This window comes from Corvus hawaiiensis, chromosome 5, assembly GCF_020740725.1.
Source record: "Corvus hawaiiensis isolate bCorHaw1 chromosome 5, bCorHaw1.pri.cur, whole genome shotgun sequence".
In the NCBI taxonomy this organism is placed as follows: domain Eukaryota; kingdom Metazoa; phylum Chordata; class Aves; order Passeriformes; family Corvidae; genus Corvus; species Corvus hawaiiensis.
The window spans coordinates 63,795,019-63,810,361 of record NC_063217.1 but is presented as its reverse complement, the minus strand read 5'-3'; positions in this window follow the sequence as shown (position 1 = coordinate 63,810,361).

Below are 15,343 nucleotides of genomic sequence, written 5' to 3'. Positions count from 1 at the left end.
TGGTTCTGCCAGGCTTCACAGCCCAAGGGTGATGATTTGAGTAAAAAAAGTTTTGGAGCAACCAGTGCTTACTGTTAGAAGTTTTGCAAACAAATAAATCACCAGTTTTGTGGAAATAAAATCCCAACCAACCAAAGAAAGGAAGAAAGAAAACAAAACACAACCCCTCCCACAAGAAAACCTCTCCATCTGAATACATTCAAAAACCATTTGATTCTTATTAGAAGATTTTTTTTCATTGGCTGAGGTTAAAGCTGAGCAAATATATACCTATTTCCCCACTCATTTTAACAGCACAGTGCTGATTCTTGCATTATTCTACAGTACAACCTTTTATAAGATAAGGCACTCCTTCCTATATCTCAAAACAATCAACAGAATCAGCATTTCATAAAAAATGGCAGTTGTCCTCTCTTATTTTACAGGTGTCATCCAGCACCTAAGAGCTAACTAAAATTTTTCTTCTGACAGGAGGCTGACAGGAGAAGTCAAGTATTGAGTGGCAATTGTAAAATAGCATAATAGAGATAAGATTTCACAGTTCATTTTTGCATCATTTGTTTTAAGGACACTTACATAAACAATTACCAGCTTCTAAAAAGCTGAAGTAAAATGAGCTATTTAGTGAACTATTTAAATTCAATTTTTGTGAAGGGCAACACTTCTGCTAAGCCTCTGAGTCCAAATAATAAAAACAGGAAACAAATCCCTTGTATTATAGCCTGGGCAATGCAAGAAATAGATCTCAGTTTTGTTCTAACTACTGATTATTGTCATTAAAGCAGATGTTATTCACAACCTTGACTAAACAATTCTGTTCTGTAGTCAGACACCAGCACAGACTCACTCATGATCGTGTGTGCTCTTACTTTTATGACCATGGACTTACAAACACCTCTTCTGTAGGAATTCACTTTGCATGCACAAATGTGTTTATTTGCTCTATAACCTTTTTTTTCCTGTCTGCACATCAGCTTTGGAGTATTATCTTCACAACTGGAATTTTAAAAGAATGAAATCTATCAGAATTCTAAATGATGTAAGATGAACTTGCTGATGGCAGCAGATGAACACTAATGCCTACCGATATCAGCTGACAGGACACTAATTACCAGTTACAGAAGATGATTGCTTGGTGAGGGATCTATTCAGTGAGTTTTGAAAAATTATAAAGCACAAGCCTGATCTGTGAAAAGATACGCAGTATGAAAATATAGCATACGTTCTCAAGATGATTATCATGACAGAGATCTGTCTAATTAGGAAGAAACTATTTTAATGCTAAGATATGAAAGAGCCCAGCTGGGAGAGGAATTTAGAGGAAGACACAGAAACATGACTGTTAAGCTGACAGCAAGTGCAGTCTAAGCATGTTCCAATGACAGCTTCTAAAAAAAATTTCATCTCAGCATTTAATCAATAGTGGCTTCAGAACAAGCACAGCCTTACAGATAATCTAGCTAGTCATATTAGTGGGAGGGGCTCCATAAAAAATACAGAAAAGATGCCTTCGCAGAGCAACATACCACTCTCCTTTGGTCAGCTGAGCTAGAGGGTTATTCAGTCAATGGGCAACATGAAGAATACCACAGTGAGGACAAATGGGAATCCCGCTCTATTAGAAACCACACTTTAGTTCCTGGCACTGTCAGTCAGCTTGGAAACTCCAATCATTGTGACAGCAAGTTTCAAACCATCCTGGACAAGAGACTAACATTCAGAGGGGCCACCTGGGCAGAAATCTTTCTGAAAGCTCCTACTATAATTAAATGGTTTATGTCTAAATCAGTGGATGACATGGTGAAACAGGCGCCTGCTGGAAGGCAAACCTAGAGGCAGCCACACAGTGTGTTCACTGAATAACTTTGAACTTCTTGGGTCTGCAAGGAGCAGCTTTATTACATATTGGAAAGTGTTTCAGAGGATTTCTGCTGTAGGTTCTCTTGGACACAGTGCTACCTAACAGCATATCAGATGTGCTTCCATTACTACCACAAGCTACTGAAGTGCATGTTGTCTAATACATCCATAGTCAAAAAAAGAATAATAATAATAACGTCATTTGGAGAATAGTTAAAGCAAAACTGTATATTGAGGGTTGACTGAAAACTAAAAACCCCACAACCGCCATGAATAAATGTATATGTGAAATCCAACTACAGCATGGCACAAATTCTCATGACAGTTGGGGTGACCCCAAGCTGTGGCTGTCAGAACATCCAGAACTGTAGGAATTCTTCAAGGGATAAACTGGGTCTGGAGCAAAAAGAGTTGCTCTAAATAGTTAAGGAAAAAGTCATCAAAGCTTCAGAGGAACATAAGAACAAAATAATAAAGGGAGGAAGGGGAAGCAACAAAGAAAATCAGAAAGCAAGTTCAAATTGCAAAAGGCAGATATTTAAGGCACTGCAGGAAGTGGAGACATCAGTCTGTGTAAATACAAACAAAACCAAAACACCCTCCAAACACATTTTCCAGCTTGTACATGTCAAGTTGTAGAACATGGGGAATCCAAATCAGAATCTTTATAAAATCTTTCCAGTTGTGACCAATACTGAAAGCCCCAATTCAGCAGTTATTATAACAGGACAGGCATATGGACTGAGATACACACATACCTAAGTACTCTGCTTGAACCAGGGCTGGAAAAATATGGAAAGGCATGCAAAATGTGGACTTGTTCTCTCCTGTTCTGATTACAGATATGCCACAATAAGAACATAAAAAAGAAAAGTAAATGCCATGAATGGGCATTGTTATCCACACACTATCCTGTCAGATTACTGTTATTGCCATTCATCTTAGTTTAGGAAGAATTCAGAGAATTAATCCTGATATGCCACAGTATGTCCTTCTGTTAATTTGAAGCTCTAGTTTTGATGCTAACAGCTGTAGGAGATATCCATGGAGACAGCTAGCAGAGAGCTTGAAGGGGGAAAGGAAAGTCATCACTCAGGCACAGGCCCCATCTCAGCCTTTGATCTGTCACACTGATCTCAAGAGAATAACTGGGGGAGGCAGGGGAGTGGAAAGGATACAATGAGAAGAAAGGACACTAAGAAAAATCCCAGAGAGACGACTCTGGAGATTCCTTGAAGCTTTCACTAGAAAGATACAAGAAGGAACTTAAATTTCTTTAGTCACTCTTAAACTGAGCAGCCCACTGCTTCTCAGTAATGACTGCCCCATTTCAACTTAGCCTGAATTCGTAGGGCAATAAACAAAAAATCCCGTCACTGAAATCAAATGCCCAACTTTGGTAATGAGGAAGCAGTCACAGGAATTTTTTTTTCCTCCAAGGTAATTCTGTATAGATGTCAGCCATTTATAAGAATTCCAGTGTGAACATGATCACTTTGAATTTTTTGAGCCAGAAGAAAGACTGAAGCTACTGAAAACTATCATTCATTCTCCTTCATATGGGAAACTGAAAACTGTTCGGCAATCCTTGGCATAATCAATCAAGTTCAATATTTGAATAGGAACATTTTTATAAATTCTTAAATTACAAGGAATTAGAAATAAAGGGTACTTTTCCAAAGTGGTAATTTTTTGTAAGTTCAGTCTTCAAGAAAGAGAAACACAATGTTTTCCTCCCTGGGCTAATGTGCTGACTGACAACAGCCATTGTTTCACTGCAACTGCTAGAGTTTACAACCTACAAATAAACCTTTGTATCACATACATTTAAAAACCTGTATTAAAAGTACATCACTGAGGTTGCAGTCTTGCAATGAGTTTAAAACCACCAAAATCAAAGCACTTGTGCCATCTTTTGTTGGCTTCCTTGCACAATCCACAGCATGATGAAGTCTTCAAATACATCGTTACACACTGGTTTTCCACAGGATGTTTGTTTCATTCTGTACACAGAATCCCAGTACTCACCAGTGAGGAGCTATTTAACACATTTTTTTACCTTTTATCTCCTCATATCACCTCATGGGTATTTACTAATTTAAACCCTGTTCATATACATTCATTTCCTAAGAATGGCTGCCGCTCCTTCTCCTGAGTGTTTCACTTGTACCAATAAACTGATTTTCACAATCCACAGCAAGTGAGAAGACAGTGCTCTTACACTGGAGAGTGGAGATTGAGAAGAAGGAAATTAAGCTTAAGAAGTTTTGCTAAAATGCCCCAATTGAGCTTATTTTTTATAAAGGCTTACACAACTCAGAGCACACTATATTTTTAAGAGCAGCCCACATCAACTTCAGTTGAATCTGTAGGTTCTTAGCATTTCTGCCAGGCAGAACCCTCTTCTCAAGTGAGGTACCTGAAGAATGAGGAATGCAATTAATGATCATCTGCAAAAAGCAGAGTTCGTCTGAACTGAGTAGCATCATGTAAGAAAGCTCAAACATTTAATCTCAAACACATACAGTTCAGTGAATTACAGGCAAAACCAGAAATTAGACCTTACAGGAAACAAAATACTATATGCTGGTTTTCAATAATATTTTAAAAGAAATTTTTTCATTCTACTTTTTCTGTAGACACACCTTTCAAATAGGTTTTGCTGCAGCTAAGTCAAAACATGCTGTATTCAGAAAGTACTGCTCAGGGAAAGTTTATGTGAAGCCAGAAAATGTTAAAGAGATAAGACATTAGAATAATAAGAAAAACCCTAAAAGGATACAGAAAAAATCCCTGATCATGCTTGGTCATATTAACCAAAATACAAAACAAGTAACTGTTAGCTACATTAAAAACCAAGCCTGTGTGCAGGCTATTTCCAGAGTCACAGAAGTTACTGGACAACATTCTTCAGAAGTCTAGGACGCCTCCAATCTTAGCTCAGGCTTGCAGCTAATGGTTTGCAGCAAACAACAGCTGATTAGATTCCAGTTAGGGAAAAAATCCTTCTCCTAGTATGAATAGTGACACTTAAATAGATTACTGTATTGGTTTTGCACGGCCTGGTTTTTGGTAGCAGGAGGGCCACAGAGATGGCTCCTGTGAGAAGCTCCTGGAAACTTCCACGATGTCCAGCAGAGCCAATCTCTGATGGCTCTGAAAGATGGACACTCTGCTGGCCAGAACTGAGCCAATGAGAGAGGTTGGTAACGCCTCTGTGATAACATATTTAAGAAGAAAATCAAAACGAAGTCACAGGTTTTTGCTTCTAGTCAGAGAAGAGGAGGAGGTGAGAACATGTGAGGGAAACAACATGGAGACACCAAGGTCAGTGGAGAAGGAGGGGGAGGAGGTGCTCCAGACACTGGAGCTGAGATTTCCCTGCAGGCGGTGGTGCAGACCATGGTGCAGCAGCTGTGCCCCTGCAGCCCATGGATCCATGGGGGATGCAGAGATCCACCCACAGCCCATGGGGGAGGTGCCCGTGCCGGAGCGGGTGGATGCCTGGAGGAGGCTGTGATCCAGTGGGAGACCCGGTGGAGAGAGCTGGCCCCTGCTTCCAGGCTGGAACAACCTGTCCTTGGAGCACTTGTCCTTGCACCCCATGGAAAGAGAGAGCCGCGGTGCAACAGTTTTGGGAGGACTGTGTGCTGCTGGGATGGACCCACAGCGCAGCAGGTGCGGTGTGGCTGCTGCTCCTGAGAGTGGAGCCACGTTAGGGAAGTTCATGGAGAACTGTCTCCTGTGGGAGGGACCCCATGGCTTCACAGGGGAAGACTCCTCTCCCAGAGCAGCAGAAGGAAATCTCAGTGATGAACTGACCAGACACCCCATCTCCCTGCGCTGTTGGTGGGAAGGAGGGAGGGGCTGGGTGGAAAAGGTATTTTTTTACGGGCTTATTTTACTTCTCATTATCCTCCTCTGATTCTGTTAGCAATAAATTCAATTTTTAAGTTTAAATTAAGCTTGTTTTGCCCTTGAAGTGTTTCGTCCTGGTCCTTATCTCAAGTCATGAAGCCTTAACTTTTTTTTTCTTTCTCTCCTCTGCCCAGCTGTGGTAGGGGAGGGTGAGCGAACAACTCTCATGGCTGCCTGGTGCTGGGCCAGTGTCAAACCATGACAATTACATATGAGGCCATTGAGTCTCCGTCATCGAAAGCTTTAAGGAACTGGTTAGAAAAATTTGCCACTAAGGACACAAATGTAATTGATTTTGCCATGGAACAAAGTGGTGGATTAGATTCTTAAAGTTCCTTCTGGTCCTAAATTCTCATAACATTACATTTACTTAGGGAGCTTGAAAGCCATAAATATATTAAAGCTGTTAATAACTTCATTTATTTAATTCTGACTTTGGAGTACAATGACCACAGGTCCATCTAGCACAGTGTTCCATCTCCCACAGTAGCCACGGGAGTGGACACTCAGGAAAAAAAAGAACAGGGTAAGCACATACTGACTCCCAGCCTTCAAACATTTTCAAGTCAGGTTATGTGATTTATCTAGTTAGTGGACTCTACAGCATCTCTTCAAAAGTTTTTTCCAGTCTCTCCTTGCCTCTTTACAAATTCCTTGATCCAGAAAGTCATTTGAGGAGTACCACCATAGGTCCACATAGGCTGTCTGAAGAACTAGTTCCTCTGGTTTGTTATGAATGAAGATCTTACTAACTTCCAATATCCTTCATGCTTCTATTAGAAGAGCCAGGGAAAAGTCAATCCCACTCTACTTTTCTCCAGACCTCTTCTTCCCTTCCCATTATGTCATGTGTTTTTCCAAATAAGATTCTTGGATATTCAGTGGATGGGGTTCCTTGCATGTTGTAATGGCAGTCCCAGTATACCTCTGACCATCCTTGGTCATCTCTGAATAATTTCAGTTCTGGAGTATCCTGTCCAGATAAATGGACCAGAACCCTAGATTTTTACAGCAGCATATGGACTTGAACAGACTTGAACAAAACAAACCTTTCTGGTCTGTTCTCTCTTTACTTAGTCATTCCTAACCTTTTTTTTTTTTCTTGAATTACTACTACTAAGTGATATTTTCATGGAACTGTCTATCATAACGCAAAGGTCTTGTTCCTGAAGACCTTTGGGTCAGCTGAGAAATTATCCAAGATGTGAAGATAGAATTATTCTTACCCAAATGTACCACTGTACAATTATCTACACTGAATTGCACCGTGTTTTTTCTACAGTCAATCTTTCTGCAGGCTATGCAGTCTCCTTCATCCTTACTGCCTTGCATAACCTCCTATAGTCAGCAAAGCTCTGTCACCTTGCTGATAACCTTCCTTTTTCAGGACATTTAAGAATATATGGAATAGTATGAAATTCTGCCTGTGTTCTCCCTCCTGCACAAGAACTGACCATTTTCCTCCATCCAGTGATGGTCTATCTTACGTTCCCATCTTTTAAATAATATTCTCATCCATTTCAGCATCTTCCTTCTTATGCCAGTGACAGTTTTGTGTTGCGTGGTTTTCCCAAAACATCTTAATTTGGAAGTTCTGTCAGATGTCTTTTAAAAGTCTGAGTTGACTCTATCAGTCAGATGATCCTCATTTATGTATCACTGATCCCTTTTGAAGAACTCTGAGAGCTTTATTAACTCTCATTGATAAGATAATTTTGTTCAGGTAGATACTAATTCTCTCTCTTACAATATCTAGTCATTCACCTGGAACAGACATCAATTTTAAGTTGCTGGATACCCTTGAACCTTTCTTAATGATGGACACCACATTTGACACCTGATTTTCATGTACTGAGAAATAGTGAAAAGACGTTACATCCTGCTTTTAGTAGGTATTGCATCCCTCAGTTCTCTTAGAATTCATGGCTAAATCCTTCAGATCCTGGAGATTCATCTGCATTCATCTGCCTTTTGTACCATTACCCCTTCCAGGTATTTCAGTTTCAGAGACAGTCTCTGCCAAGTTCCCGGAATACCCCAAAAGGGCTCTGGAAAGATAATTTCCCTGATTTCCTCTGTGTTGGGTTTGTGTGGCCAGGTTTTGGTAGAAGGGGAGGATTACAGGGGTGGCTTCTGTGACAAGTTGTCAGAAGCTTTCCCTGTGTCTGATGGAGCCAAATCCCAGCCAGCTGCAAGATGGACCCACCACTGGCCAAGGCTGAGCTCGTCAGTGATGGTGGTAGTGCCTATGGGGACATGTATTTAAGAAGGGGAAACAACAAACCCTGCACAACTGCAGCCACAGAGAGAAGTGAAAATATGTGAGAGAAACAACTCTGCAGACACCAAGGTCAGTACAGAAGGATGGGGAGGAGGTTTTGCCCATGATGGTAATGGGTGAGTGATCTCTCCCTGTCCTTAACTCATGAGCCTTTCATTGTATTTTCTCTTCCCTGTCCAGATGAGGAAGGCTGTGATAGAGCAGCTTTGGTGGGCACCAAAGCACTGTCAGAGTCATCAAACCCCATCTTCCACAGCAAACAAAGAATATAAATTGTTCAGCTTCTCTCCAGTGACTTTCCCCTCCCTGAGAGTTCAGTTTACACCCTTGTCATATTCAGACTCACTGACAAATTTTTCCTTCCTGATGGACTGAAAAAGAATATTGACCAATTTTTGATTCTCAGTAGTTGGGGCTCAGACTCATAATAGTTATTAGAGTGTATCTGTCAGTGTTTATGATACTTTGGTTTGTTGGTTTTTTTTTTTACTTGCATATGTCTTTAGCTTTTGGAAGAACACCTTCTTTATTTCTGTTTCCTGTTTGGCCATGACTGCTTCTTTGTACTCCAGGCATGTTCAGTAAATGGTGTGTATTGGCCCTCTGCTGCCTGTTGGGTGTCCTTCTGTAGTCTTCATCTTGCCTTTATGGATTTAATTGTCTCGTGTGCAATTCTTTTTCTGTTCTTGGTACACTTTCTCATTTTCACATAGTTCCCCCATGTTGAAATGAACACAACAGTAGTGGGCATTTTGACCTCTATTGCTCCCCAAAGATATGGAATCCAAGGGTGTTATGTCATTCTTGAAGAGCAATCTTAATGTTCAGCAAGATATATATGTATATATGTGTATATATGCTTATGTATGTGTGTATGTATTCATTATACATAATTGTGCAAATTATATCTATAGGGCAGATGTGGCTGGTAAACAGAGAGACAACTGCAAAAGGCCTTCTGGTTTTCCTGGATGTAACCAGACATAATTGAGGGTTCATTTGTATCTGTTCTGATTCCTGAGTTTGCCTGAAATATACACTGATAATAATTAGCATTTGTTGCATGTGGTTCTCAGACCTTTCTGAGTGTCATTATTCCTCTTTGCAGAGCATTTATGAGCCACAGAACAGAGAAGTGCTAAAAGACAGTACCTGTTATTCTTCATTTCACTCTGCTACCTATATTGGCATCGCCTTTATTTATTAGGATCCCAGACTTTGTAAACTACTGCAGGCACTGCTTTCAAATTGCTATTATAATTATAGTTGATTTTATGTGGAAAACATGCCCAGATGAGGTGTTTACATCCTTATTTCCAGTCCTTCTTTCACCTGTATATAACAAATATTTGTGTTGTATCAATGTAACATAGAGTGATTTTCATGCAACAGATATTTTAAGGTGACTTGTTAACTTTTTAAGCATGTTTAGTATTTGATAGCTCATCAAGGCATTCTGGTTGAATAAGGTGATACAGACACAACATTCATGTTGTTGGGCCTTTGAGCTCATCAGTGTTCCCATGACTCATGTGGGACATATTCTAGAGAAATCCAGCATTACCTACCAAAACCACTAAAGCATTATCTTTGCGGAAGCACATAGTCCATAAACAATACCTGATAAAATAAGACATAAATAACAGCACTTTTAAATTTTCCAGGGTATAGCATCGATACCTATATGTATAGATTTGTTCTTTGCTTAATTCTTGTCCTGGGAGATACACAGTAATTCATTTTCCACTTCACCCGTCTGCCTCCCATTTCTCCTATTAATCTATGTTATTCATCTAGTTTTTTAAGCAATATTTTGATACCAAGGCAAGTTCTGTGTCACATACCATCTCAAGCTGGAATATTCAGCAGCTACTCCCTTTAACCCTATTTTACCAGTTTTGTCCCAAGTGCAGCTATGCACATTGCCAGCTGAAAAAAAATAAATCTTTCTTTGTGGGGTTTCCTTGGTGTTTAATGGCATACTACTTCAGTTTCTATGTCAGTGTCACACCATTGGGTGGATGTACAGATTAGGGAGCTTTATGTGCATAAAGGTACCTCATGAGCCACCAAAACCAACCAAGTTGCATATTGTATTTATGAAAGCATCTAACTTCGTGTGCAGATTGGAAAAAAAAGAAGAAGAGACCTCAAGATTATGAAGTATCATTCCATAAAGTGCAAAGAGACTGAATTGGCAGAGTTAATTATTACTCAGCTGTCCATGTCATGTTGTTAATACATGAAGAGTCCAGTAGAATGCATACTAGCTCTATAGGCCTATATTTTGCACATCATAATTTTATAGCAGTGACGCTGACAAGCCAAAAACTGGATACAAAGTTTCTCCATTTTTTCTCTCTTATGGCTTAGAGAGCTGTCACCTCTCCCACATTGCCTGGTACAGTAATGTCTCGGTTTTGAAAGACAGGTGTCTGCTAAGGAAGGCAGAAGCCCCCCCTTGAAGTGGCAGATATAACCCCTTTTCCCTCTAAGTTATTATATTTTGAAATCAAGGGCCTTTAGGCAAAGATGTGGGAAATAGGAATAACAGTTCTTTACTATATATATATATGTATATAACCAGTCAAACAAAACAACAACAACTCTGGCAGTAACAGCAATCACAAACCCAGTCCCAGCCTTCTCGGCTGTCAGGCTATTTCCCCTCGGGTGCAGTTCCGCTCGCAGCCGGCAGGGGCGCTGGCGGCTCCCGGTGAGCAGGGCAGGTGCGATGGTTCCCCCGCGGCTGCAGGGGGCGCTCCGGAGCGAGCTCGGGGAGCACGCGGCACTGGTGCCCTGGGATCCCAGGGAGGGATGGAACAAAGGCTTCACAAACCCCTGGGCAGCCGATCCCGGGCTCTCAGGAACAGCAGGCTGAAACGGCAGGCTGGAACGGCAGGCTAGAGCGGCAGGCTAGAACGGCAGGCTGGAGCAGCAGGGACGAGCACAAATCCCGGGTGGCAGACGAGATGTACCCAGATGGGAAAACCCCACAGAGGCCAGGGCAGGGCGAGCAGGGCTACAGCGTAGCAAAAGCTCGAAGCAGCAGCGGGGCAGGGCAGCCACAGCCCGGTCTCCAGCAGGGCAGGGAAAGCAGCTTTTGGGGTCCCGGCGTTGTTTCCAGCAGGAAGAAAGAAACGGCCGAAAGAAAGAAGCAGCAGCTCCTTTCTCTGCAGCTCATCTCTCCGGACGCTCAGAGCGAACTGACCCCACACCCAGGTGTAGACAAAGGAGTAGCCAGGTCCGCCCCATCCCCCTTTTTGTCTTTCTTAAGTACAGCTATTTGTCCCCTAGCAACATGCATATGGGAGAAAATTCCTTTAACAGGAAAAAAAACTAAGACTAAACTGAAACCCCAACAAGTAATAACACTGGAATTTCACCTCCAAGACATAGTGACAGTAACAGTTTGGTACTCTACCAGTATTTAAAATTCCCTCACAGTCCTTGCTAATGTACTGATTCTTTGCTGTGCTGAATCAGCAGAGCACTGAAAACCACTCTCTCCTCTTAACCACTGACAGAAAGCAGTGCCTTCGCAAGGGCAGAGTCAACAAAAAACAGCATTAGGGTAGACTGACAGTAGCTGTATCAAATCCTATAGCATAGTTTTAAAATTATCCAAAATCACTAACCTTTCACTTCTGCAGCACAAGGTTCAATTCTGCATTTAGCCATGCATGAAAATTAGTTCAGCAATCTTGGGTTAGCCTCCACAGAATCATTCATGTAATTTCCCATGACTGGCAGGTTTTACTGTAGAGAAAGAGTGAAAATGAATTAAAAAATAAAAGTGAGGTTTTGTCAGGTTGAAAAATCAAACATCAATAAATGTGAATGTCAGAATCACAAAAAAAGCAAATTCAGATCTGAAAGCTTGGACCTTCAAGCAACCCTTGAATAGAGTGAATGAGAAGTGGAGTAGAAGGCAAGATCTACTGTAAGCACAATGTAGCAGCCACCACAGCATCAATGGAGCAGTCATGGAAATGGCTGAGTGGGAAGTTTGCACACCCATGGACTGCTGCTGAACTCTACTTCTTCTCCACCAGAAGAGCTCTCAGGACTGCCCACTGAGTACAGCAGGCAGTTCTGGATATCAGACATGCCCTGCAGTTTGCCAAGGCCAGCAGCCCTGCCCCGCCTGTTGCCATGAACTCCAGGGCGCTGCTTGGAATCAAAAAGTTATCAGTCTGTTCCCATGACAGTGAGGAAGACTGCAAGTCCTTCTTTTTCATGAGGGAGCACAACCTGAACAATAAAAATACAAATGAAAACCTAAAAATACACGTGAAAGAGAAAAAATTAGAAAAGGATGAAAAGAAGAGTGAGAGTAAAGTGAAGAATTGGTAACACTCATCTGTCATAATCTTGTTCTCGGTTGCTTTGGGTGACTAACGGGAACCTCTCATATGAAATGAACCCAGGTGACACTCACTGAACTACCTCAGTAAGGACAGTGGACAGTCTTGACTCTGTACATACAAATTCTTTGTGATTATCCTTCTTTCCTTATGTATAATTATTCTTTTCTTTGACAATGAAGAGAAGAAATCTGACAATGACAGACAAATACTAAACTTTGTATAGCTAGAATTATTTGAAAGTAACCACACGATGATGCACTGTCATTTCAAGGTTTAAATGGGACTGGCAAAAGGTGGTATCTTTCTTTTGGTGACACAAATCAAGACACATGCCTGATGTAGATGGTTCTCATACATGGTTTCAAGAAGGAACTACATCCTTACATTTGTTTAAACAACATCTGCCTTAAAAGGATATGGATTCTAACTTGGAGCCCTTGTGCATTACTGTGGTGTAAATAGTGTAAAATTCACCTATATCTTTCAGTCACTGCTTTGTCTAAAAATTAAGAGCCAAAGTGAAAAAAAGATAGAGAAACATAAGAGATTGATTGGCTTAACATAAACACAAGCTGCAACTCTCCCTGTAAGATTTAACTGGTTTACTTTAATAAAAAGAGTAAAAGACACTTAGAAAGGGATATTCAAAGCACCCATCACCTCTGCAGCTCTTCAGATTGTATTTAACACTCCTCAGTCATCCTGTTATGTGAGGAATCCACCAAATAAAACTCTAGAAAATCTAGAGCAAGGAAGCTGCTGCTATTTTCATCCAAATGCTTGGATAGAGCTGAGAAAAAATCCAAACATGAAAACCTGTCCATTTCACAGCATAATTCTACCTGTTGTTTACCAAATTTACAGCACAACAAACTCCCCCCTTGCACAATCCCTAATAATTTTTCAGTTGTAGAAAATTTTTACTTATTGTTTTCCTTCCTCTTGGGTGTGTCTAAGACTTTGAGTTTAGGCTGACGTTAGTGTATTTCTTCCCCTCTGGATTCTTGGGAAGAGACAGTGTCACTACCACCAGGAAGGAAATGCCCTGTCACACTCCTATGTTGTAAAATAAAGACAGTCTTTCAGTTCACCTCTCATTTTCTCAATACCACTTCAGGAAATATAATTTTACAAAAAAAGAAAAAATAAAAAAAGGAGCAAAACCTAATTTAACAATTCTTTGACTAAATACACAAGGCACACTAGAACCTAACCCACCACAGCCTTATTTAAAATTGAGTGGCTGAAAGGTGCTGGAGGATTTATAAAAAGAAAACAGATTGTCTTGAAGGCTGATGCCAAATAACTCATTGCCTGGGTTATCACTCTTCAATCAAAAAGTACCCAAAGAAACTACATTAAGTCGTTTAGACAGCAATCACCATGGAGTTAGGCTGGCCTCTCATGTGATGAAAAAGGCAAATTCTCTGACAGTGGTGACTTATTCCTTTTACCACTGGCAGAACTGCCTAAAGAATCATCAAGGCTACAGGTGTGGAAAACATGAGGCCTCTCCAAATTTAAGTGATAAAAATACAAAGTATTTTATTACTTTAATCTTTATAATTTATGTTTGGAAAAAAAGATCAACCCCACAATGTCACTTACAGTTAGGCAACCATGGGATTAATTTAAACTCAGTATTTAATTCCTGTAAGGAAGCTTTCTTCCAGACCATGATCTTTGCAATTCCATTCCCACCTTTGTCTGCCCCCAGTCTTTCTCATAACTAAAGACTTATCTTTTAGCCCTGACAAAGCCAGTATAAAGTATTGGGTGTTTTATTGCAAGTTGTAATTCAGTCACTTTGGAGGTGATTTTCTTTCTCTAGTAATGACTTAGTGGAGGAAGCTGGTAATTTTTTTGTTGCACTTTAACATTGCTAGAGAGGTCACATACTGTAAGAGAGAGAATAGCTGTTTAGAAATATTTCTCTGCCTGGCCTGATTAAAAAGAAAATCCTAAAGAAAGTGGAAGTATATTCATTCTCTTGTGTAATTGTAAATATTTGTGTTAAAAACCTAGCATGACCATTGGGGTTTTAAGAGGTCTAGTTTTTTTTCCTGTTAAAGGAATTTTCCCCCATTCTGTTACTAAGACGATAAATCGCTGGGTGCTTGAGAGCAAACAAAAGACCTGGCTACCCTTTTGTGTTTCACCTGGGTGTGGGGTCAGTTCGCTCTAGGCGTTCAGAGAGAGAAGCTGCAGAGAAAGGAGCTGCTCGTTCTTTTTCTTCGGCCGTTTTTCTTTTCTGCTGGAAACAACGCCAGGATCCCAAAGCTGTTTTTCCCTGCCCTGCTGGAGGCTGGGCTGGGGCCGCCCTGCCGCGCTGCTGCTGCTTCGAGCCTTTGCTACGCTGTAGCCGTGCTTGCCCTGCCTGCCCGACCTCTGGGGGGTTCCCCGCTTGGATACATCTCATCTGTCCTCTGGGATCTGCGCTCCTCCCTGCCGCTCCAGCCTGCCGCTCCAGGCCGTTCCAGCCTGCTGTTCCCGAGAGTCCGGCCAGACACCGGGGCCAGCTGCCCAGGGGTTTGTGAAGCCTTTGTTCCATCCCTCCCTGGGATCCCAGGCCACCAGTGCCACGTGCTGCCTGAGCTTGCTCCGGAGCGCCCCCTGCAGCCGTGGGGGAACCATCGCACCTGCCCTGCTCACCGGGAGCCGCCAGCGCCCCTGCTGGCTGTGAGTGGAACTGCACCCAAGGGGAAAGGGCCTGACAGCCGAGAAGGCTGGCACTGGGTTTGTGATTGTTTGCTGTTACTGCCATAGTTATTGTTGTTTTGTTTGACTGGTTATATATATACATATATATATATATATATATGTACATATATATATATAGTAAAGAACTGTTATTCCTATTTCCCACATCTTTGCCTAAAGGCCCTTGATTTCAAAATTACAATAACTCGGCGGG